Consider the following 23,752-nt stretch of genomic DNA (forward strand, 5'->3'; position numbering starts at 1 on the left):
TCATTAAAAAAATAAAGCAGATTGTTTAGCTTCTATGTTGTGGATGTTTTGAAATGTCTTTCTGCAGACTCAGCACCATTTGCTAGTTTCATAGTATTGTTACTTTCCTTGTAGTTGTGGTCATTGTGACTCAGGCACCCTTGTATCTTTAAACAGCACATTTCAAAAATGTGGCATCTGGGTCAATTTGAATGTGATTTTTTTTTGAGTGACAGTTTTATGATCACACATAAGAGGCAGCCAGTGGTGTTTTCTGGTATGAATTCACGAAATAAGACTATACCATATCTTTGACTACATGGAGAGGAAAGAATTGCTTATCCAGTATGAAGTACAAATGGCTTGATGATTAGGGGATGAATACTTTTTATCACTTAGAGTGTGGCAAGTAGGGAGCTGCACTGGAAAGTGCAGATAATGTTCATCGTGTGGACACCGAAGCATGTGCATTTCCCACACCTGGCCTTTACCCTCCAGATCTGCTTAGTTCCTTGCTTGCCTAGCCTTGTGGGGTGGGGGAGTGTCATGCAGTTGTGTGCCAATCACAGCAGGTCAAGTTCTGAGGGCGGGGTGGGTTTCCTTCTGCAGGTGCCCAGGTTTTTCAGGCTGCTGTGCTAAGCACAGCCCAGGCCCACCTGCCTGCTAGAGGGCCAGAGCCAGGGGACAGAAGTCAGGACAGGGCACAGGTGATGAGAAAACCCTGGGGAACATTGAACACAGAACACTGCCACTCCATGGAGGGTATGACAGACTTGCACCTCATTAGGAATCCAGCTTCACTTAGCAGCACCTCTTACTTTCAGGACACAGAGTGTTTGGGCAAACTCTAGCTGGGTGCAGTCATTAGCTCTGTTACATACTAGATAATTTAGTTCTGTAGTTTTAGATTGCATGCATCTTTTTATGAACATTTTGTGTTAATTTGAGAAACAGAGAAGTAGGCATGCATGCATTAACATGCATACGCATGTGCAGATGTGCGTACACACACACACACACTCCCAGCCATTGGTTGATTTTCCAAATGGCCACAACAACTGGAGCTAGGCCAGAATGAAGCCAGGAGCTGGGTATTCAATCATGTTCTCCCATATTGAAGGCAGGAACCCAAGCACTAGAGCTGTCACCTGTTGCCTTGCAAGGGGATTACTACTTGGAACCTGGAAGTGGGAAGAGTCAGGACTCCAGTGCAGGCAATCTCTATGTGATATGGTCATCCCAAGTCATGTCTTAACTACCTTGTCAAACGCCTGCTTTATGTCTGTCTTTCATTTTTTTTTAAAGATTTATTCATTTTATTACAGCCAGATATACACAGAAGAGGAGAGACAGAGAGGAAGATCTTCCGTCCGATGATTCACTCCCCAAGAGAGCCGCAACAGGCCGATGCGCGCCGATCCGAAGCCGGGAACCTGGAACCTCTATCCGGGTCTCCCACGCAGGTGCAGTGTCTCAATACATTGGGCCGTCCTCAACTGCTTTCCCAGGCCACAAGCAGGGAGCTGGATGGGAAGTGGATCTTCCGGGATTAGAACCGGCGCCCATATGGGATCCTGGGTGTTCAAGGCGAGGACTTTAGCCGCTAGGCCACGCCGCCGGGCCCTATATCTGTCTTTTTAAAAGCAATCTCTTCATGCTGAATTTATAGCCCATTTAAAAATTCAAGCTTTAAAAAACAAATTCTAAGTTGGTATTGGATTAACCCTTCCCTGTTCACCTCTGATTACTTTAGATGAGGTGTGTACTGTTTCCATCACATGTTCTCTGGAATTTTCAAACTTATTAAGCTCAGCTTTTGAGATGACATTGAATCTCAGCTCTTTCTTACAACTAGAGGAAAGCAATGCTTATTGAAGCGCTTGCTGGAATATTTTACATCAGTTGTGGAGTTTCATTCTCCCAAAGCCTCAACTGGGTAATTTTCCTTTTCCCAAGACTGAAAGAAAGAAATTAAAGTTCAGAGAGGTTCCTGCAGCTGGTGAAAAGATGAAGGAGACCCGCGTGGTGCTTCCCAGGATGGCAGCTATGCCTTACAGTATGGGGCCAATTGCGCTGCAGCAGATAAGGCTGCCGCCTGCAGCATGGGCATTCTATAGGCGTGCTGGTTTGAGCCCCCGGCAGCTCCACTTCTCATCTACATCCCTGCTGATGTGCCTGGGAAAAGCAGCAGCAGATGGCTCCTGTGCTTGGAGCCCTGCACCCACATGAGAGATCTGGAGGAAGCTCCTGGTTGATTTTGGACTAGCTCAGGCCCAGCCATTGTGGCCATTTGGGGAGTGAGTCAGCAAGTGGAAGACCTATCTCAGCCCCTCCTCTCTCTCACTCTGCCTTTCAAATATATTAACCTTTAATAACAACCACAACCACCACCACTACAACACGTGGGCCAATTGTAAGCCCAATAAACTGGTCTCCTATATTTCCCCTGGGGTGGCTGATGAAGCCACTTTGGTGCACAGGACAGTATGCATAGCTGCTTTGACCAAGGGGAGTCTGGGGGGATTTTTGTAGACTTTTATTGCAAATCAAGACACACACACACACACACACACACACACACACACATCTCCCCGTTGTGTTTTAATTAGCCACTGACATTTCTTTTCAGAAATGGTTTGGCTGCATCTTTACAATCGTTTCTTTGCTCAGCATGTGTGTGTACCTGCGTATCACTTGCCAGTGACAACATCAAAGTTGAACATTTTTTTGAATATTCTCTTCTTTCCATGTTGAAGCTTGGCACAAATGGTTGCTACCTGTCTTAAGTTTATAAACAATTACTGAGAAAAAAAAGGGGGGGATCAAATTACATTTCTATAGAACCATGGGCTAGATTTCACATTATTTTGAAGTAATTTAAAATGTTTTATTGTTCTACTAACTTCAGAGTTCTCTTCTCTAAATAAAATCAGGGAACATTCCTCCTTCACTGAGAGCCGTGGTGATTGTGCTTGGTCTTCCATGAGATCTTTGAATTTGAGGCAAGTCTGCCTTTAAGGGCAGATTTGCAGTTCTTACGATGTTCCAGGTGATTTCTCCCCAGGCTTCCTCTCTCTTCTAAGCACATTTAACAGCTAGTGATATTAAGCAGCAGCAGGCTGGTGTTTTCAGCATTCCAAGCCTGCCAGGGACAGGCCTGTGTAGAGCTGCCACCGCCTGGCCTGCCTCTGTATCTGGATTCACTTTTTAGGTGCCATCAGCTCTTATCAGCACCCTGGCTGTGGCAAAGTTCTGCCTTTCATTCCTGACAGCACTTGGCTTGAGCTAAGGGATGGAACGTGACTCCTGAGATGTTGCTGCCTCATAAACTGATTCAGCCCCCCAGACATGAATGTCTTCCATGGGCACAGGTTTATGTTTTGAGAAAAAGAAAAACACTTTCTGGGAATTCGAATCATCTTAGAGCAAACACTTTTCTTTGCTATGTCCAAGTGTGGCTCATGCAGCCTATTCTAGCACTTAGTGTTGCCAGAATGATGGGCAGCTTGTCTGTGTACAGAAGCGATGCTTTCTTGCCTCTGCACCCGTTTATGCTGGCCAGCAAGCCCTTGCTGAGGACGGGAGATGAACCATATGCTGCAGCAAAGGGAGGTGTCCACTGCCCAACACCAGGAGCACTGGTTGCTTACCCAGGGCACTGGGCAAGTGAAATGATGCTCCGTGCCAGCCTCTGTAGAGGGCATCTTTATGTGTACAATGGGCTGTGGGATGTCTGAACTGCTAACTGGAGTTTGCCCTCCAGCGTAGGGTACCCACCAGGTTCTGGTGTTTGGCAATGTGCTGTAATGTCACCTCCTTTTTGGGATGGCAGGTTCTGTTCTGTCCTCAGCTCTCGGGACAGATGGAGATCTGCTCTGAGCACCTTATCTTAAGTAGTCACCTTTCTCCTCCAGCTGCCCCCTCACACCATCACGCCAACTTACTTACTTCATAGTATGCTTGCAGTTTGTAATTATGGGTATTTTTGGTTGCATGTTCATTTTCTGTCTCACATGTTTTTTCTGTTCCACACATGGCGGTGTGCTTTGGTTTGGCCTGACCCTGTCTGGTCCACTCCCTTCAGAGCCAACCTGCACACCTGCCAACAAGTATAGCAGCTCTGCCTGGCCTAACCAGCACACACCCGATTCACGAGCTCGACAGTGGGAATGATGGCCCACCATGGGAGTTCCCCTACCAGGCCGACTCCCAGATGTAGATCTCAAGCATGCCAGAGGGTGCCAGGCCCTTACATTGCAGTTTGCCCCCTGCCAAGTGTTGGCCTTTGTGTGTACTGCTGGATGTTGTGGCGAAGCCTACCACACACCCTGTTCTTTGGTGTGCCTGTGGGTGCTACAGCCTGGACTGGCCCGGACTGTTCCCAATCCTAGTACCCATGAATGTTGAGTTCCATGATCATGCCTAGTTCAGCCCATAACCATCCCAGCCCTCCAGCCAACCAGCTGTTAGGACAGTCCCACCTGGGTGAGCCCACAATCCCCACAGTATCTGCTTCCAGACTCAGTTCTAACATGACCCAGCCAAGAAGGCTCCCCAGCCATAGGTTTTGAATGTGCTGGTAGATGGTGGTTGATGCAAAGTCCAGCTAATGTCTCTCAAATGGGGAGGCAGAATATTCATTTGGCCCAGAAGTCACTCCTCACCTGTCACGTTCTCCCTCAGCAATCCTTTCTCTTACACATCTCCAGCCCCGCTTCCCTGAGCAACCCACAGCCTCCATGTCTGATCCTCTCAAGGTGTGTTGTGCCAGCCTGGGCTCTGCCTGCCTACCTGGGGCCCTGACTGCCCACTCAGGACCCATGCACATTTTCACACGGGGCCCCAGACACTGTTGGTGTGCCGGCTTCTGCCTCCACATATCTTAAAAAAAAATAAGAGGGCCTGGAGAGTAGCCTAGCAGCTAAAGCTCTGAGCCTTGCATGCGTCGGGATCCCATATGGGTGCCCGTTTATGTTCTGGCTGCTCCACTTCCCTTCCAGCTCCCTGCTTGTGGCCTGGAACAGCACTAGAGGACAGCCTAAGGCCTTGGGACCCTGCACCCACGTGGGAGACCCAGAGGAGGCTTCTGGATTTTTATCAGCTTGGCTCTGGTATTGTGGCCAATTGGGGAGTGAGTCAGCAGAGGGAAGATCTTTCTCTCTGTAACTCGTTCTCTATGGTAAATCTGCCTTCCAAAAAAAAAAAAAAAATCATAGAAAGGAAAAGAACAGGTGGCTATACTGGCATACTGGTATAGTTAGTTAACACAAATTTAGCATTAACCAGGCTTAGGATGCCTGCTGTTTTTTTTTTTTTTTCCAGCAGTGTAACACCTAGGTACAATGTAACCTAAGCCATTGCTTATTTTTGAATAACAGAGAGGCAGGGAGAAGAGAAGGAGAGATCTTCTGTCTACTGGTTCACTCCTCCTTCCCACAGCCTACCCCCTCCAATAGCCACAGCAGCCAGGAATAGCCCAAGTTGAAGCTAGGAAGTGAGAGCTCTATGTGGGTCATCCATGTGGGTACAGAGAGTCTCTAAGACATCTTGCGCCACTTTTCTAGGCATATTAGTAGGGAACTGAGAATGGAAGTGGAACAGATTGGACTTGAACTGGCAAATATATGGGATTCTGGTACTTCAGGTAGCAGGCTATTGTCGTATGGCAATGCTAGGTCTTGCATGTATTTTATTCTAAGATGCTATTGGTTCTTCTTCTAAACTGGCTGGGGAAATTTGCTCAAATTACAGTTCCAATCTCTACCAATAGACCTAAACTTGTTCACAGGTGGAGGTATCAGAGATCCGTTCTCCCAAATCCTGAAGGCTTGTTGCTGTTGTAGATGTTTCAGCATCACTGGACTTGCCACTCAGCGGGCAACAGTCATGGGTCTAGAACAAGACCGAGATCCAGAGATACCCAGTGAAGTCTGAGAAAAGCAAACTATAACTCCTGCTTCTATCCTTTCTAAAAACAGGACATGTTTGCCCTTAGAAAGTTTATTTTATTTCAAAGGCAAAGCAAGAGCAATAGTATGAGAGCAAGAGAAATCCTCCATCTGTTGATTCACTCCCTAAATTCCAGCAATTGCCAAGGTTGGGCCAGGTTGAAAGCAAAAGCACAAAGCTCCAATTAGAGTATACCAAGTGTGAAGAGGCATCCAAGAACTTGACCTATTATCTGCTGGTTCTGAGGTTTGCATTATCAGGAAGCTGGAATGCAAGGAGAGGGGCACTTAACCAAGGGCACTGTGTGTGGGATGTGGGTGTCCCAAGCAGTGAATAAACCAGCCATACCACAGCATGTAACCGGCTTCTGCACGTCCATCCAAAGAAAAAGCTACACTTGAAAAAGCATAATTCTTTGACAGAGCCTATTTTCAATTATTTATTGTGACATCAATAAAATACACAGTAAGATTTGACAACTCGTTGAGCTGGACAGCCGATAAACCTGGAGCTCGTGGAGGGACAGAGCATGGAAACAGGATAGCCGCTAATCTTAGAGGCATGTGGGAGCTGAGATTACTGACAGACCCAATGGTCAGGTTGGACGCCAGATGAGGAGCATAGGGACAAAACAGCCCTGCTGGTCACCCTGTGGGCCTAAGGAGGAGCGTAAGTTGGAAAAAAGAAGAAAAAAAAAAAAAAAAAACACCCAGTGGTTACCCTGCATTCCTGTGGAGGAGCAGCAGGCAAAAAAAAAAAAAAAAAAAAAAAAAAGCGGTTACTATGCAGCATGCAGGCCGATGGAGCCACCTAAGGTGGTAAGGGCCCTGACCTATGCAGGAGGCTAGGATGGTAAGTGGCCTGCAGGTCATGATACAGGCCTATGAGAAGCCCAGGATGGAAAGAAGCCTGCAGGGTAATCTATAGGCCTACGGAGGAGCCTACGATGGCAAGAGGACTGAAGGTCAATTTACAGGATTATGCAGGAGGCTAAGGTGGTAAGAGGCCTGTTTGTGAACCAGGAGGCCTAAGGAGGAGCCTTCAATGGTAAGAGAATTGCTGGTCACGTTACAGGCCTATGCAGGAGCCTAGGGTAGTAAGAGCACTTCTGGTTACTAGTCAGGCCTATGTAGGAGCCTAGGATGGTAAGAGGATTGCTGATCACTGTAAGGGCTATGCAGAAGCGTAGGATGGTAAGAGACCTGCTGCTCACCTTGCAGGCCTGTGGAGGAGCCTAGGGTGGTAAGAGGATTGCTGGTCACCTTACAGACTTAAGCAGGAGCCTAGGGTGGTAAGAGGCATGCTGGTCACACTGTAGGCCTAGGGAGGAGCCTAGGATGAAAAGAGACCTGCTGGTCATCAGGCAGGCCTGAGGAGGAGCCAGAATGGTAAGAAGACTGTTAGTGAACCAGCAGGGCAATGGAGGTGCTTAGGGTGGTAAGGGACCTGCTGTAACCAGGTAGACCTATGGAGGAGACTAGGGTGGTAAGAGGCCTGCTGGTTACGATACAAGCCTACGAGAAGCCTAGGACGGTAAGAAGCCTGTTGAGCTATCAACAGGCCTATGCAGAAGCCTAAGATGATAAGAGGACTGCTGGTCACATTGTAGGCCTAGGAAGGAAGCCTGCTGGTCACGCAATAGGGCTATTAGGAGCCTACGATGGTAAGAGGATTGTTGGTCACCTTGTAGGCCTAGGGAGGAGCCTAGGATGTTAAGAGGCCTACAGGGTCCCAGGCAGGCCTTTGCAGGAGCTTAAGATGGTAAGAGGCCTGCTGGTCACTGTGTAGTCCTATGCATGAGCCGAGGGTGGTGAGAGATATGCTGGTTACCAGGCTGGCCTATTTAGGAGCCTAGGATGGTAAGAGGCCTGCTGGTTAACTTACAGGCCTATGCTGGAGCCGAGGGTGGTAAAAGGCTTCTTAGGGAACCAGCAGGGCTATGGAAGAGCCTAGGATGGTAAGAAGCCTACTGCTCAACTTGTAGGCATATTAGCAACCGAGGGTGGTGAGAGGCCTGCTGGTTATCTCAGAGGCCTATTCAGGTGATTAGGATGGTAAGAGGCTGCAGGTCATCTTGTAGGCCTATGCTGGAGGCCAGGATGGTAAGAGGACTGCTGGTTACCAGGCAGGCCTAGTGAGGAGCCTAGGATGGTAAGAGGCCTGCTGGTCACCTTACAGGCCTATGCTGGAGCCTTGGGTGGTATGAGGCTTCTTAATGAACCAGCAGGCCTGTGGAGGAGCCTAGTGTGGTAAGAGGCCTGCTGGTCACCTTTTAGGCCTATGCTGGAGCCAAGGGTGGTAAGAAACCTGGTGGTGACCATACAGGCCTGTGGAAGAGCCTAGGATAGTAAGAGGCCTGCTGGTTACCTTACGGGAATATTCAGGTAACTAGGATGGTAAGAGGCCTGCTGCTCACCTTACAGGCCTATGCTGGAGCCAAGGGTGGTAAAAGGCCTATTAGTGAACCAGCAGGCCTGTGGAGGAGCCTAGATGGTTAGAGGTCTGCTGGTCACCTATTAGGAGCCGAGGGTGGTGAGAGGCCTGAAGGTAACCAGGCCGGCCTGTGGAGGAGCCTAGTGTGGAAACAGGCCTGCTTGTTACCTTACAGGCCTATTCAGGTGACTAGCAGGGTAAGAGGCCTGGTGGTGACCATGCAGGCCTATGCAGAAGCCTTGGGTGGTATGAGGCTTCTTAATGAACCAGCAGGCCTGTGTAGGAGCCTAGGATGGTAAGAGGCCTGCTGGTCATCTTGTAGGCCTATGCTGGAGGCCAGGATGGTAAGAGGACTGCTGGTTACCAGGCAGGCCTGTGTAGGAGCCTAGGATGGTAAGAGGCCTGCTGGTCACCTTGTAGGCCTATGCAGGAGCCGAGGGTGGTGTGAGGCCTGCAGGGAACCAGGCCGGCCTGTAGAGGAACCTAGTGTGGAAACAGGCCTGCTGGTTACCTTACAGGCCTATTCAGGTGACTAGCAGGGTAAGAGGCCTGTAGTGAACCAGCAGGCCTATGCAGAAACCTTGGGTGGTATGAGGCTTATTAGTGAACCAGCAGGCCTGTGTAGGAGCCTAGGATAGTAAGAGGCCTGCTGGTCATCTTGTAGGCCTATGCAAGAATTAGGATGGTATTAGGCCTGCTAGTCACCAGGCAGGCCTGTGGAGGAGCCTAGGATGGTAGGGGGCCTGCTGGTCACGCTACTGGCCTAGGGAGCAGCCTAGTGTGGTAAGAGGCCTGCTGGCCACCTTGTAGGCCTAGGCTGGAGCCTAGGATAGTAAGAGGCCTGCTGGTTACCTTACGGGAATATTCAGGTAACTAGGATGGTAAGAGGCCTGCTGGTCACCTTTTAGGCCTATGCTGGAGCCAAGGGTGGTAAGAGGCCTGTTAGTGAACCAGCAGGCCTGTGGAGGAGCCTAGATGGTTAGAGGCCTGCTGGTCACCTTGTAGGCCTATTAGGAGCCGAGGGTGGTGAGAGGCCTGAAGGTAACCAGGCTGGCCTGTGGAGGAACCTAGTGTGGAAACAGGCCTGCTTGTTACCTTACAGGCCTATTCAGGTGACTAGCAGGGTAAGAGGCCTGGTGGTGACCATGCAGGCCTATGCAGAAGCCTTGGGTGGTATGAGGCTTCTTAATGAACCAGCAGGCCTGTGTAGGAGCCTAGGATGGTAAGAGGCCTGCTGGTCATCTTGTAGGCCTATGCTGGAGGCTAGGATGGTATTAGGCCTGCTGGTGACCAGGCAGGCCTATGAAGAAGCCTTGGGTGGTAGGAGGCTTGTTAGTGAACCAGCAGAGATTGCAGGAGCCTAGTGTGGTAAGAGGCCCGCTGGCCACCTTGTAGGCCTATGCAGGAGCCTAGGATGTTAAAAGGCATGATGGTCACCTTGTAAGCCTAAGCAGAAACCTAGGGTTGTAAGAGGCCTGTTCGTGAACCAATAGTCCTACAGATGAGCCTAGGGTGGTAAGAGGCCTGCTGCTGACACTGCAGGACTATGGAGGAGCTTGGGGTGGTAAGCGCCCTGCTGACCGTACAGGGCTATGGAGGGTACCAGGGTCGTAAGAGGCCTGCTGCACACCCTTCAGGCATTCTGGAACCCTGGGTGGTACCTGGCCCGTTGGTTACCTTGCATGCCTGTAGATGAGTCTGGCGTCAAGAGGCCTGCTGGTCATCCTGCAGGACTGTTGAAGAGCTGATTAGGGTGAAAGGCCCTAAATGTATCTTGGAGAAATATTACAGTTTATGGTTATTAAAGGGGATTGTTGTCAACATGGAGGCCTGGTGAAATCTATGGTAATTACTGTCCCTGCAGTCAACCAAGAAAGCTATGGTAGAATGAACAGTGTTGCAATGTTCTGAGGTGAACCTGGCAGGACGTGGAGGTAAGGAAGTTGAAAAAGGCACATGGATCATTCAGGAGGTCTGTGTGGGAGTCGATCATCGTTTAAGTCCCTCAGTAACTGGAAAGGCTGTTGAAAATTGAGGGTAATAAAGGCCAACAGGACAACCAGCAGGGCTGTTGAGGGGTCCATGACGGTGCAAGACTCTGCAGATACCTTGGAGGCTGTGAGTAGGTCAAGTGTGGTATAAATCCCTCCAGTAATTTTTTACCTGTCATATGTTATAACAGCACCATGAGTCATTCAGAACGGCTGGGGAAGTGTCGATGGTTGAGTAAATTGTACCGACAACAAGGAAGGATGTGGAGGAAAGCGATGGTGGTGCAAGTCCTTCCAATAACATGTCGGACTGTTTAGGTGTAGAGGGTTAAAAAGTACCACAGGTCAATCAGGAGAGCTGTGGAGGAGTTGATAGTGGTGTAAATTGCTCCAGGAACGTGCAAGGATGTGGAGGAGCTCATGGTGGTGTAAGTCCCTCCAGGAACCTGGAAGTACAAGGAGGAGTTGATGATGATGTAAGCTGATCCAGGAACTGGACGGACATGGAGGAGTTGATGGTGGAGTCAGTCCAGCCAGGAACCTGAATGGACATGGAGGACTTGATGGTGGAGTCAGTCCAGCTATGAACCTGGAAGGACGTGGAGGAGGTGATGGTATTGTAAGTCCTTCCGGGAACCTAGAAGTACTTGTAGGAGTAGATGGCGGTATAAGTCTATCCGAGAACCTGGAAGGATCTGGAGAAGTTTATACTGGTGTGAGTCATACAAGGAGCCTAGAAGATTTAGAGGAGTTGATGGTGAAGTCAGTCCAGCCAGGAACCTGAATGGACGTGGAGGACTTGATGGTGGAGTCAGTCCAGCCAGGAACCTGAATGGATGTGGAGGAGTTGATGGTATTATACGTCCTTCCAGGAACCTGGAAGTAGTTGGAGGAGATGATGTCAGAGTCCCTATGGGAACCTGGAAGGACGAGGAGGAGTTGATGCAGTCTTTCCCTATGGGAACCTGGAAGCATGAGGAGGAATTGATGGTGTTCTAAGTCTTTCCGGGAACATGGAAGGACAAGGAGGAGTTGATGGTGATGTAAGTTGATCTGGGATCCTGGAAGGACGTGGAGGAGGTGATGGTATTGTAAGTCCTTCCGAGAACCTGGAAGGACGAGGAGGAATTGATGGTCGTGTAGGTCTTTCCGAAAATGTGGAAGTAGTTGGAGGAGATGATGGCAGTGTCAAGGAGGAGGAGTTGATGTCAGAATTTGTACGGGAACCTGGAAGGGTGAGGAGTTGTTGATGGAGTTTTAAGTCTTTCTGGGAACCTGGAAGGACGAGGAGGAGTTGATGGTGATGTAAATTGATCTGGGATCCTGGAAGGATGTGGAGGAGTTGATGGTGGAGTCAGTCCCTCTTTGAACCTGAAAGGACGAAGAGGTTTTGATGACATTGTAGGTCTTCCGGAAACTGGATGTATGTGGAGGAGTTGATGGCAGTGTCAGTCCTTCCCGAAACCTGGAAGGATGTGGAGGTGTTGATGACAGTGATGAAAGGGCAGCGGGTCTACCAACATGGCTGTGGAGGTGTCCACAATCTCTTTACTATGGCTTAAGGCTGTGGATGTGCCGATAGTGCTGTAAGTCTCTGCCGTAACTTCCAGGGTTATGGGCTTGTCAAGGGTTCAATAGGCCCACAGGTCAATCATGAGGGCTGTGAAAGAACTGATTGCGGGTTTTGTCCTTACGGACCTGGAAGGCTGTGCAGGAGCTGATGGCTTGTAAGTTTTCTGGGAACTTGTAAGGCTGTGAAGGGGTCGAGGGTGGTATAAGTTCCTGTGGCAACTTGGAAGGTTGTTTAGTTGTCGGGTGTTATGAAAGGCACACAGGCAACCAGGAGGGCTGTGAAGGAATTGATGGTTGTGTAAGTTCCTTTGGTAACAATTCGGGCTGTGGAGGTGTCATGGATAAAAAGGCCCATGGGTCAGCCAGGAGTTTTCTGGTGGAGTTTATGGTTATGTAAGTCCCTCCCGTATCTTTGAGGGCTGTGGAGGTGTCGAGAGTGGTGTAGTTCTTTCCAGTAACTGGAGGGCTGTGGAGATGTTGAGGGTGAAAAAGGCCCACAGGTCAATCAGTAGTTCTGTGGAGGAGTCGATGGTGGTGGTATTGGAAGACATTGTGGTAACCTGCAGTGCTTTGGAGGACCTGAGAATGATGAAAGGCCCACCAGCCAACCTGGAGGCCTGGGGAGGAATTGAGAACGGTAAGGCCCACTATTCATCCTGGAGGGCTGTGGAGGAATTGATGGTGCTATAAGTACCTTCTAAAATTGGATAGCAGTGGAGATGGCGAGGGTGGTTGGAGAACCCCTGTAACCCTGGAGGGCTATGTAAGTTGAGGGTTGAAACGGCCCAAAGATCTCTGATCGATTGATCTCCACAGTGCTCAAGGAAAATCAAAAGGGCCTGTAACCACAGAAGCTCCACCACTGCTCTCTGTATTGATTGGAAGTGACTCATACCATGCTCAACTCCTCCACAAGCCTCAAGGTTGACCAGAGGGTCTTCTACTAACATCAGCTCCTCCATAACCGTCCAGATTGATCGGGGTCTTTCATCACCCTCGGATCCCCCAACCTCTCCAAGTTGACCAGAATGGCCTTTCACAACATGGGATCCTCAACATTTCTCCAGAAATACCATCAGGGCCTTACACAATTCTCAGCTCCACCATAGCGCTCCAGGTTGACTAGTGGGCCTCTTACCACCCTCAGCTCCTCCATAGCCGAATTAGAGTATTGTGGAGCAGCTGAGGTAGTGAAAGACCCTTCTGGTCAACCTGGAGGGTGGTGGAGGAGCCCAGGGTGTCAAAGGGCCCACTAGCCGACTGCAAGGCAGTGGAGGAGCCCAAGGTAGTGAATGGTCTGCTGTTTCAACTGTTGGGTGATGGAGGAGCCTAGGACAGTCCATCCACCTGGAGGTAGTCGAGGAGCTGAGGGTGGTGAACAGCCCATCAGTCCAACTGGAGGGCAGTAGAGGAGTTCAGGGAGGTGACTGGCCCAGCAGTCCAATTGGACAGTGATGACTGGCTTGCCATTCCAACCGTAGGCTGGTGGAGGAGTTGAGGAGGATGAATGGGCCCACCAGTGGACAGTGGAAGAGCCCAGGGTGGTGAATGCCTGACAGTTCAACTGTTGAGTGGTGGAAGAGCCGAGGACAGGCAGGTGAGGAGTTGAGGGTAGTGATCTCCCCGCGAGTTCAATTGGAGGGTAGTAGAGGAGCCAAGATGGTGAACAGCTCACCAGTCCAACTAGAGGTGGTGCAGGAGCCAGGGTTGGTGAAGGTTGAGTTCAGTGCGTTACCCTCCAGCCCTTCAGTTTCACTGAGGGCTGCTTACAACCTTGGCTTTCTTCACCACCTTGGCTCCTACACTTCCTTTCAGTTGTACTGGTGATTGACTTGCCATTCCAAAGAACGGTGGAGCAGTCAAGGGGTGTGAAGGACCTACCAGCCCAAACAGAGGGTGATAGAGGAGCTGAAGGTGGTGAATGGACTGCAAGTCCAACCAGAGGGCAGTCAAGGATCTGAGGTGGTGAACAGCTTGCCAGTTCAACTAGGGGTGGTGCAGGAGCCCAGGTTGGTGAAGGGTCACTCAGCACTCCAGTCAGACTAGCAAGCCGTTCACACCTCTGCTTTTCCACCGCCTAGTGGTGGACTGCCTAGCCCTTTACTACCCTCGGCTACCTTCTCCACTTTGGTCCCTACACTGACCTTCAGTTAGAATGGTGATGATCGGTCCGGCAGTCCAACTGAGGGTGATGTTTGTCTTTCCATCCCATCTGAATGGCAGTGGAGGAGTTGAGGATGGTGAAAGACCTGTGGGCCAAATTGGAGTATGGTGGCGCAGCAGAGATAGTGAAAAGCCCTTCCGGTCAACCTGGAGGGTGGTGGAGGGGCCCAGGATGGTGAACAGCCTGCCTGTCCAACCAGAGGGTGGTGGAGGAGCAGCCCAGGGTGGTGAACACCTGCCTGTCCAACCAGAGGGAGGTAGAGAAGCATAGGGTGTTTGATGTCCTGCCAGTTCAACTCTTGGGCAGCAGAGGAGCCTAGGATGTTCAGGGCCCACTGATCCACCTGGAAGGCAGTCGAGGACAAGGGTGGTAAACAGCTTACCTGTCCAACCAGAGGGTGGTGGAGGACCCGAGGGTGGTGATTTGCTAGCCAGTTCAACTGTTGGGTAGTGGAGAAGCCTAGGACAGTCAGGACCAGTCAGTCCACCTGCAGAGCAGTTGAGGAGTCGAGTGTGTGAAGGGCCCAGCATTTGAACAGGAAGGCGTTGGAGGAGCTGAGGGTGGTGAATGACTGGCAGTCCAACAGGATGGTGGTGGAGGAGCCGGGTGGTGAAAGCTCAACTGGCTGCTCTTGGTGACTGGTTGGATCAGAATGCAACAGAAGTGACACGTCTGAGGTGAGGTCATAAAGCAGTTTTTACATTCCATCCAGGTGTCTTGGAGCACGTTTCCCAGGAGACCTAACCACATACAGGATGCCTGGCCATTGATACTGCCAGTTTGTATAGTTCATGAGTTGCTGTCTAGCCTACCACAGTTCTAGAGATGTTCTGTGTTTCAGTTGGAGCCTCCAGAGGAGACCACCCAGCAACTCATTCCATGGCTGATGGCACACAGAGTAGGCTAGTCTTCTGGTTGAACTTTGTGAATTCCTGATACACAAAATCACAGGATAGGATTTTTTTTTAAATATGCTAAGTCCAGAGGCCACATTTAGTATAGTGGTAGGCGACTGACTGTCAAGGCTGCCTGGCTGGAATGAACTTCTGCCTAGCTCCATTTCCTTTACTCAGCCCTGCTCAGCAGAGCCAGTCCTACAGTTTAGCATATCTCTTCCCATTGTTTGGACTAAATATCAGAGACCAGGCAGAAGTCACTGACATCAGTGGTTCTGTATGACAGGATTCCCCAAGTATATTGTTGTGATCCCTTGGTGAAGTTTATAGTCAGAGAGGGCAGGAAGTGATGGCACTGTTCCACAATACCACCTAAGTGGTTTCTTTCTGTTGTGTTTAAAGAGGAAATAACAAAGTAAAATCCTCCAGAGCTTTTCTTGTTAGACTAAGCTCCCCAGTTCCACGTGGGGTTACCATGAAAGCATTACCCCAGCCAAGGGTCTCAAATCCAAAAGGAGGACGTGCTTAGGGTACCCAGGTACTACCCCTGTCCCTCTTCAGGGAACTAAGGAGATTTCACTTAAATCAATTTTATTTGAACTTGCTTAATTTCTTAAAAAGTTTTTTTTTTAAGTGGTTAAGAACTTGCATTTTTTAAAAACATTTTGGTTATTGGATACTATGTGAGTTAATTCCATGGCATTGTAAATTGTTGCTGATGTTATGTTGGGGCTTTTAATTGATCGGGATGATACTCTGCTGGCTCTACCTTCAGACCAGAGAAGGTCTCCCCAACAAGCTGTTGAACTTATCTGGACAATAAGATGCCGGACTCCATGCTTGGTATATGCTTGCAATGAAAGAATCTCAACTGAACTTTGTCTGTAGTTATAGAAGAAGATGGAGGAATCCACCATGGGGGGAGGGTTTGGGGAGAGGTGGGGGGGAATCCCAGTACCTATAAAACTGTGTCACATAATACAGTGTAATTAATAAAAATAAAATAAAATAAAATAAAAATAAATAAAAATTTCAACACCCCCCCCCCCAAGTGCTTTTTGCTGCTAATTCTTCCATGTGATGCATGGTGACTAGAACCAGGACATAGAAAGACAGGAGAGTCCTAGATGATGAAATAATAAACATTTTTATTCCAGTTTCTCTTACTACACGTCAATTATTAACTAGGAAATTAATCATTAAGGTCATGGATGAATTTGGCCCAACTATCTTTTGGGTCACATTTCTCCTTACACAAAGGCACTAGCTAACTTCAGTTCTTCCATGTCTTCCTCTGCAACTTTGTGTCTCTGTCCTGTGAGCTTTTAAGGAAGTCCAGATTTTTACTTCCATCTGGTTCCATGTGATTGCTGGAGCCATCAAAGCCAGAGCCTCATCTGGTCCTTCAACTTTACCAAGTAGATTTCTAAAAGATCAGTACTTCTTTATGGATTCACTAACTCACCCCACCCCAATCCATGCATTTATGTTCTCAGCCAACTGTGATTTGATGTTTAAGATACACTAGATAGAACTCTAAGCATCTTGGATGCTGGTTGGAGAACTCACGGTTCTGCTTTACCTGGGCTTGTTGTACCTAGTAAGTGCCCAATAAATAGTTGATGATGAAGCGACCCCCTGCCTGAGACCAGTGTGGGAAAAGCAAAGCCCAGAGTAAAAGCTGCAGTAAGTAAGGTGTGTTTGTACATCCTGACCATATCCCAAACTCCCCAGCTCTACTCCTGCTGCTCTTGGTCTCTGACTGATTCAAAGCAAGAGAGGTCAGATGCTTGTACTGAGAAGTCTTCCTCTGTATTGACCACACAGCCATCACCTTGCTTCAGGGCTATGCTTATGGGAGAATCCGACTGCTAATCAGAGAGCATTCTCTTCCAATCAGTTATGGAAAAACAAGGACCATATTCTGATGAAAGCAGAAGATGATTCAGGGGAGTTTGGGCCCACAAAAGATGCCACGGCCTCTCTCAGAGGGCAAGCAAATACCAATACTTGTCTTTTGGAGCCAGTGAGCCAGCTGACATTAAAAGCCTGATGAGGGGACTTTCATGCTAAGAGCCTGGAAGCCCTGATGACCAGGGCAGGCATGAACTGTGAGAAGATTCTGGAGAACTAAACAATAGTTTGAAATACAGCCAGTTCAGTATCAAGTGCAATGCTATTATATTTACTCCTCACCAGAACTCCCAGTTAACAATAAGCAATTCTTGTTTTAGAGCCCTCTATTCCTTTTTCATTCTAACTGGAGGCAAAGCCAATCAAGGTCAAGGTTGATAAAGATGGGAATGCTTGGCTCATAACTGGACAAACAGAGCAAATAGTAGCTGTAGCAACTCCTAGAGTCAGTTACTAAGCGGGGGGAAGGAAGGTAGCGGGGTGTTCGAATGGTAGATATTTGTTATGGCTAACTCTCCAACTGTGGTTCAGCAGCTCAGAATGCTGTATACGATCACAGAAAGTACACAGGAACAAATTCTTGAGCTTCAAAACAGAGACCCAAGGCCCTATCTGGCAGGCCTGCTGGACCCTGGTGTCTAAATGGACTCTGAACTTTGATCTGTACCTTGCCTATGTCCTTTGTTCCGCCCTTCAGTAACACTGAAACTTCCACCCATATTGGATTTTCTAGTCCCCAGTTTGTGTACTAACAGCCAGGCATTCAGATCGAAGGAACATTGCTGGTGAAGGTATACTGATATCAGTCTGCCCTCTCACCCAGTCTCCAGTTAACCTTCTACAGGTTCTCCTGCTCTGTTTCTTTTTTTTCAAGATCAATTTATTTTTATTGGAAAGGCAGATTTGCAGAAATAAGGAGCTAGATGGATCATCTGTCTGCTGGTTCACTCTCCAAGTGGCCACAACAGCCTGAGCTGATCCAAAGCCAGGAGCCAGAAGTTTCTTCTGGGCCTCCCACATGGGTACAGAGTCCCAAACCTCTGGTCCATTTTCTACTGCTTTCCCAGGCCACATCAGGGAGCTGGATGGAAAGTGGAGCTGTCAGGGTACAAACTGGTGCCCATATGGGATCCTAGCGCATGCAAGGCGAGGATGTAGCCACCAGGCCATCGTGCCAGGTCCTCCTGCCATGTTTCTTGCTGATGCAGCTGTCCAGTGTTAAGGTCCCTCTCAAACTGTTTAGTCACTCACTGTCCTGGACCTCATTCTGTCACTCCCCAGATCACTCAAATGGCACCTATCTGCTATGATGCCTCACATCCTCACACACTGGTCTGAACCACGTTAAGAAATGCTGATGGGTGAAGTGAAAAAAGTCTGTACATATAGAAAAAAATTTTTGTTTTACCAAGGAAAAAGGATACAAAAGCGTACAACATAATACAAATTTATACTTGAGAAGACAGAAGAAATAATAATCCTCAATGTACATACACCTAAAAACGGGGCGCTAAAATACAGGAAGCAAGACTGATCAAACCACAAGGAGAAACAGAAGAATCCATGATTACAGTTGAAAACTTCATCACCCTTTTCTCAGGAATGAGCAGATTTAGCAGGCAGAACATTGGTAAGTTGCACTCAATATCACAATTTACCACTACAGACCACTTCATCCAACTCGAGTTGTATATACATTCTCTTCAAGTACAAGAGGAAAATACGCCAAGATAGATCACTTTCTCAGCCATAAAACATTTCATAAAAAGTGTAAGGGGGGCTGGCAATGTGGCATAGTGGTAAAGTTGTCATCATTTATGCTACTGCCATCCCTGTATGCTCACTGTATCATGGCAGCTGTTCCACTTTTGATCCAGCTCCCTAATAATGCTGCAGCAAAGGCAGCAGATGATGGTCCAAATGTCTGGGTCCCTGCCACCTGCGTGGGAAACCTGGAATGAGTTCTTGTCTCCTGACTTCAGCTTGGTCCAGCCCTGGCCACTGCAGCCATCTGGGGAGTGAACCAGTGGATGGAAGATCTCTGTCTCTCACTCTCTGTAACTCTAACTTTCAAATAAATAGATACATATATTTTAAAATTTAAAGGAATAGAAACCAAATAATGTCCTGTCTGCAAGGAGACTAAAATAGAAATCAATTCTATAAATGTAACTGCAAAATTCCAAAATATTTTGAGACTAAACATTACACTTCTAAATAACAAGAAGCAAACAATCTCAAAGAAAGTTTAAAATATTTTGAACTAAATTGAAGATGAAAATAGAGTTTATCAAAAATTTTGGAACATAGCCAATGTAATGCTTAGGGGGAAATTTATGGCATTGAGTTAATTAGTTAAAAAAAAAAAAAAAGAGGCTGGGGGCCCAGTATGTAGCCTAGTGGCTAAAGTCCTCACCTTGCATGCGCCAGGATCCCATATGGGTGCCGGTTCTAATCCCTGCAACTCCACTTCCCTTCCAGCTCCCTGACTGTGGCCTGTGAAAGCAACAAAGGATGGCCCAAATCCTTGGGAACCTGCACCTGCCTGGGAGACCTGGAAGAAACACCTGGCTCTTGGCTTCAGATCAGCTCAGCTCTGGTCATTGAAGCCACTTGCAGAGTGAATCAGTGGATGGAACATCTTTTTCTTTGCCTCTCCTTATCTCTGTAAATATGACTTTCCAATTAAAAAAAAAATCTTAAAAAAAAAAGAGGCCTAAAAACCAAGATTTTAGGGCCAAGCGTGGTGGCCTAGCAGCTAAAGTGCTTGCCTTAAAAGCACTAGGATCCCATATGGGTGCCAGTTCTAATCCCGGCAGCTCCACTTCCCATCCAGCTCCCTGCTTGTGGCCTGAGAAAGCAGTCGAGGACGGCCCAAGGCCTTGGGATCCTGTACCCGTGTGGGAGACCTGGAAGAAGGTTTTGGCTCCTGGCTTCGGATCAGCTCAGCTCTGGCCGTTGCAGCTCATTTGGGAAGTGAATCATTGGATGAAAGATTTTCCTCTCTGTCTCAACTCCTCTCTATATGTCTGTGCAATGAAAACAAAAATAAATCTTTTAAAAAAAAATCAACAATCTAGGCTTAAATTCTACAAAACTGGGAAAAATATGTTAAAATTAAAATCATAGTAACCAGGAGAAAATTAATTAAAGAGCAAAAATCAATGAAACAAAACATTGGATATTGACAGGGAAAAATCAATAAATTAAAAATGTGGTTCCTTTAAAAAGTGAAAAAACATAAATTGCTAATCAGAAATGGAAAAAAGAAATCATTATATAAGCTTTGGACATGAGATATTCAGAGAAACTTGCATTAAAAAATTTGATAATGTGAGTGAAATGCACAGACTCCTAAAAATACATAATTTAGCAAAATTCACACAAGAATAGATAATTCAAATATATCTACATCTTTTTGAAACTGAATCGATAATCAATACTCTTCCAAAACAGAAAGCACTAGGCCAAAATGGGCTAACTAGTGAATTCTTTTAAACTGTAAGGGAGAGATTATACTAGCCGTCTACAATCTTTTCCAGTAGATGCTGCTTAATTCATATGATGCCTACATTACACCAATTCTAAAATTAAAGACATACAAGAAAAGTACAAATCAATATATCTAATGAATATAAATACCAAAAATCAACAACAAATTATTAGCCAATTGAATCCAACACTGTATCAAAGAATTATAAGCACAATCAAATGAGACTTATCTCATGTGGGTAAGTTGTGTTCAAAATTTGAAACGCAATCAGCATAATTCTTCACATCAATAGGCTTAGAAAAAAAATCACATGATCATGTCAACAGAAACAGAAAATGCATTTGATATGGGTCTAGTGCCCATTTACAATAACAATTAATTTAAATTACTCTGTGCAAACTAACAGTAGAGAGGAGCTTCCTCAGCTTCACACCAGTATTTACTAACAGCTAACAACAAGCTTAATGAGAAACTAGAAGCATTTCTATTAAGATTGAGAGCGCCCAGCACAATTGATTCAGTGGCCAAATCCTCACCTTGCATGCGCTGGGATCCCATGTGGGTGCTGATTCATGTCCTGGCTGCTCCACTTCCCATCCAGGTCCCTGCTTGTGGCCTGGGAAAGCAGTCGAGGACAGCCCAAAGCCTTAGGACCCTGCATCCACATGGGAAGCCCGGAAGAAGATTCTGGTTTCCATTTGGCTCAGTTCTAGCCATTGTGAGCACTTGGGGAATAAAACAGTTGAAGGAGGATCTTTCTATCTATTCTTCTCTCTGCAGATCTGGCTTTCCAATAAAAACAAATGAATCTTTTTTTTAATCTTTTATTTATTATTATAATTCTATGATACAATTCCATAGGCCCTGGGATTTCCCTTATCCCCTCCCTAAGTCCCTCCCCATTGAGTTCCCCTATGTCATTCTTAATGTTGAGAACCTAAAACTAAAAAGTAAAGCTTGAAAGAAAAACAAAAGCAACAGCAGAAAGTTTGTCACAAAACACTGCAACCAAGAATGGAGAAAAGTATACTAACATGTTACAGCTTAGAGCCACTAGATGGTGGAATTATAGGGGATTTTTATTTTAGAATTGGTGTTATCATTGCCAGATTTTCTTTTTTTACCATCTATAGTATTGTTTGGCAGGCAGAGTGACAGAACGAGAGAAGCAGAGAGCTCATGTATCCATTGGTTCCTTTCCCAAACAGCTGCAATTGCCAGCTCTGAGCCAAAACCATGTGCCAGGGATTCCATCGAAGGCTTCCACATGGGTGGCAGGGACCCAAGCACTTGGTCTTTCTGCTGTTGCCTTCCCAGGCACACTCACCCGGAGGAGGATGGGCAGTGGAGCAACCAGGACTCAACTTTGCACTCTGATAGGGGGTTTGCTAACTCCTCCAAATTCTATAAAGTCTCTGTATTACTTAACACATTCAGAACAACAACATTGATTTTTAAATAAGACAAGACACCATGATCACCCCACTGGATCCTACCCCTTGCCTAGTGCTGTGGCTGGACAAGCAGCACTGACAGCCTCTGCATCCATAAAATGAGCTTAAGAAAACCTACACCACAGGGGGTTTGGTGTGTGAACACAAAGTTAGGCACTGAATCTGAATGTGCAGGGCTCACTGTGAACTGCCTTCTGAACCCATAAGGTTATTTGGGGGTGAAGGGCTCCAAGGAGACTTGCTGGGGACACACAGGATCCTTTGTTTGGCCTTCTGCATTTCCAATCCTGTGATTCCTGTTAATGCAAACAGGCCCAAAGCTTATTCCATACATCCACCAGGCCCCTCTATTTTGGAGGAGAGATTGGATCACCCCTCTTCACCCCACCCCCAAAAGTAAGCTGTCAGAAAACCCGAGACTGTATAAGCGTCTCCAAAGCCAGCTGATGTTTGGTCGTTTTTCTCCCTTCCCTCCACCCTTGCCATTCTTCAAGCACTTTTGTGTGCTTCCCGTCCCAGCCTGGGGAAGAATCCCCAGGTGCACACCACCAGAAAACTGTCGTGCGGTCAGAATCTAACAGGAGGATTTGGATTCAAAACAGGTATTCGACAAGGAAGAGACTGTCACAGGAATGGGGCAGCGGCAAGGATGCCCACAGCACAGAGAGGACAGGAACAAAGGACTTAGTTTCAGCATAAGACTGGGCTGGATCAAGCAGAGTTAGGGGAGGCACTGTGAGTGGGGGACAAGTGGGCCCCTGCAGGTAAGGGTGAGGTGTGGGAGGAGAAAAAAAGGACTGTGGTTCTCAGAGGCATTAACTTTTCAGCCTGTTTGGAAAGGGTCCTTATCGGAGGCCAGAGCTGGCTGGAAGGAACAGGGGAGAGGTGGGGGGGCTAGGAGTGGGATGTTGGATGCTAGCTGAAAAGAATATTCTAGCTTAGAGAGAAATGAAGGCCGAGGTCAGGAGTGATGAGGGGAGGTCTAGAGAGCTGCTGCTTTCAGCCAAACCCTCCCCCATGTGGGGTAAAATGAGACAAACCAGACAGCACCTGGGATACTGCCTTGGGGCTCTCTCTGACCTGGAGGACATCACTGATTGCTAGGGGGTCCATCAAGCAACTTCTCTTAATGTCGACTTCAGTGACAAAACTTTATTCTCTGTTATTTTCAACTTCTGTTACTTTTAACAGCAACTGAAAAAGAACACTAAGAAATGAGGCTGGCACCATGGCACAGCAGGTTAAACTCCAGACTGTGATACCAGCATCCCTTACAAATGAGGCCTGGCTGGAGTGCCAACCACTCCACTTCTGATCCAGTTCCCTGCTAAGGTTTCTGGGAAGGCAGCAGAGCAGATCCTGAGTATTTGCACCCCTGTGCTAAGGTGGGAGAACCAGATGGTGTTCCTGGCTCCTGGCTGTTGCAGCCATCTGGGGTGAACCAGCAGATGGAAGATCTCTTTCTGTTTCTCCCTTTCTGTCACTCTGCACTTCAACTTAAATAAATATTAAAAAAAAGAAAAGAAAACTAAGAAATTTTGCACTAAAACTACCAATAATCCCCTTCAATGAACTGATGGCCATTTCCCTGAAGTTGAGTGTGGTGAGAGCATAGCAACACATAACAGAATTCCCCAGGCACTTCACAGTGACTGATCTGCCTCCAACGCAACTGCTTTTGCACACAAGCCTTTTCCTGGGTTGGAGATGAAGGATGTGGGCAACACCTACGCCCTCAGCATCACCTGTAGGCACTCAGGGCTCCCTTGAGGGAACGAGAAGTGGAGGTTCATTCCCTGTGTGCCATGACCTTGCACTGCACCTGCAGGAAATGTAAGGGTCTTTGGTTGTTGTGTGCAATGGGGTACCAGCTTGTGGAAGACATCAAAAACCAACTTATTTTGAAA

The 23,752-nt window shown here is 47.5% G+C and overlaps 1 long non-coding RNA gene across 1 annotated transcript in view; it reads right to left on the reverse strand.

Moving 5' to 3' along the window:
- Positions 1-23,752, reverse strand: part of LOC131481367 (uncharacterized) — a 322,287-nt gene that overhangs the window by 64,074 nt on the left and 234,461 nt on the right. The window contains exons 3-4 of the long non-coding RNA XR_009246254.1: positions 14,471-14,726; positions 14,069-14,173 (exon numbers count right to left, since the gene is read on the reverse strand). This is a non-coding gene — a long non-coding RNA (uncharacterized LOC131481367). The remainder of the gene's footprint in view (positions 1-14,068; positions 14,174-14,470; positions 14,727-23,752) is intronic.

Source organism: Ochotona princeps, chromosome 11 (genome assembly GCF_030435755.1).
Source record: "Ochotona princeps isolate mOchPri1 chromosome 11, mOchPri1.hap1, whole genome shotgun sequence".
NCBI lineage: Eukaryota > Metazoa > Chordata > Mammalia > Lagomorpha > Ochotonidae > Ochotona > Ochotona princeps.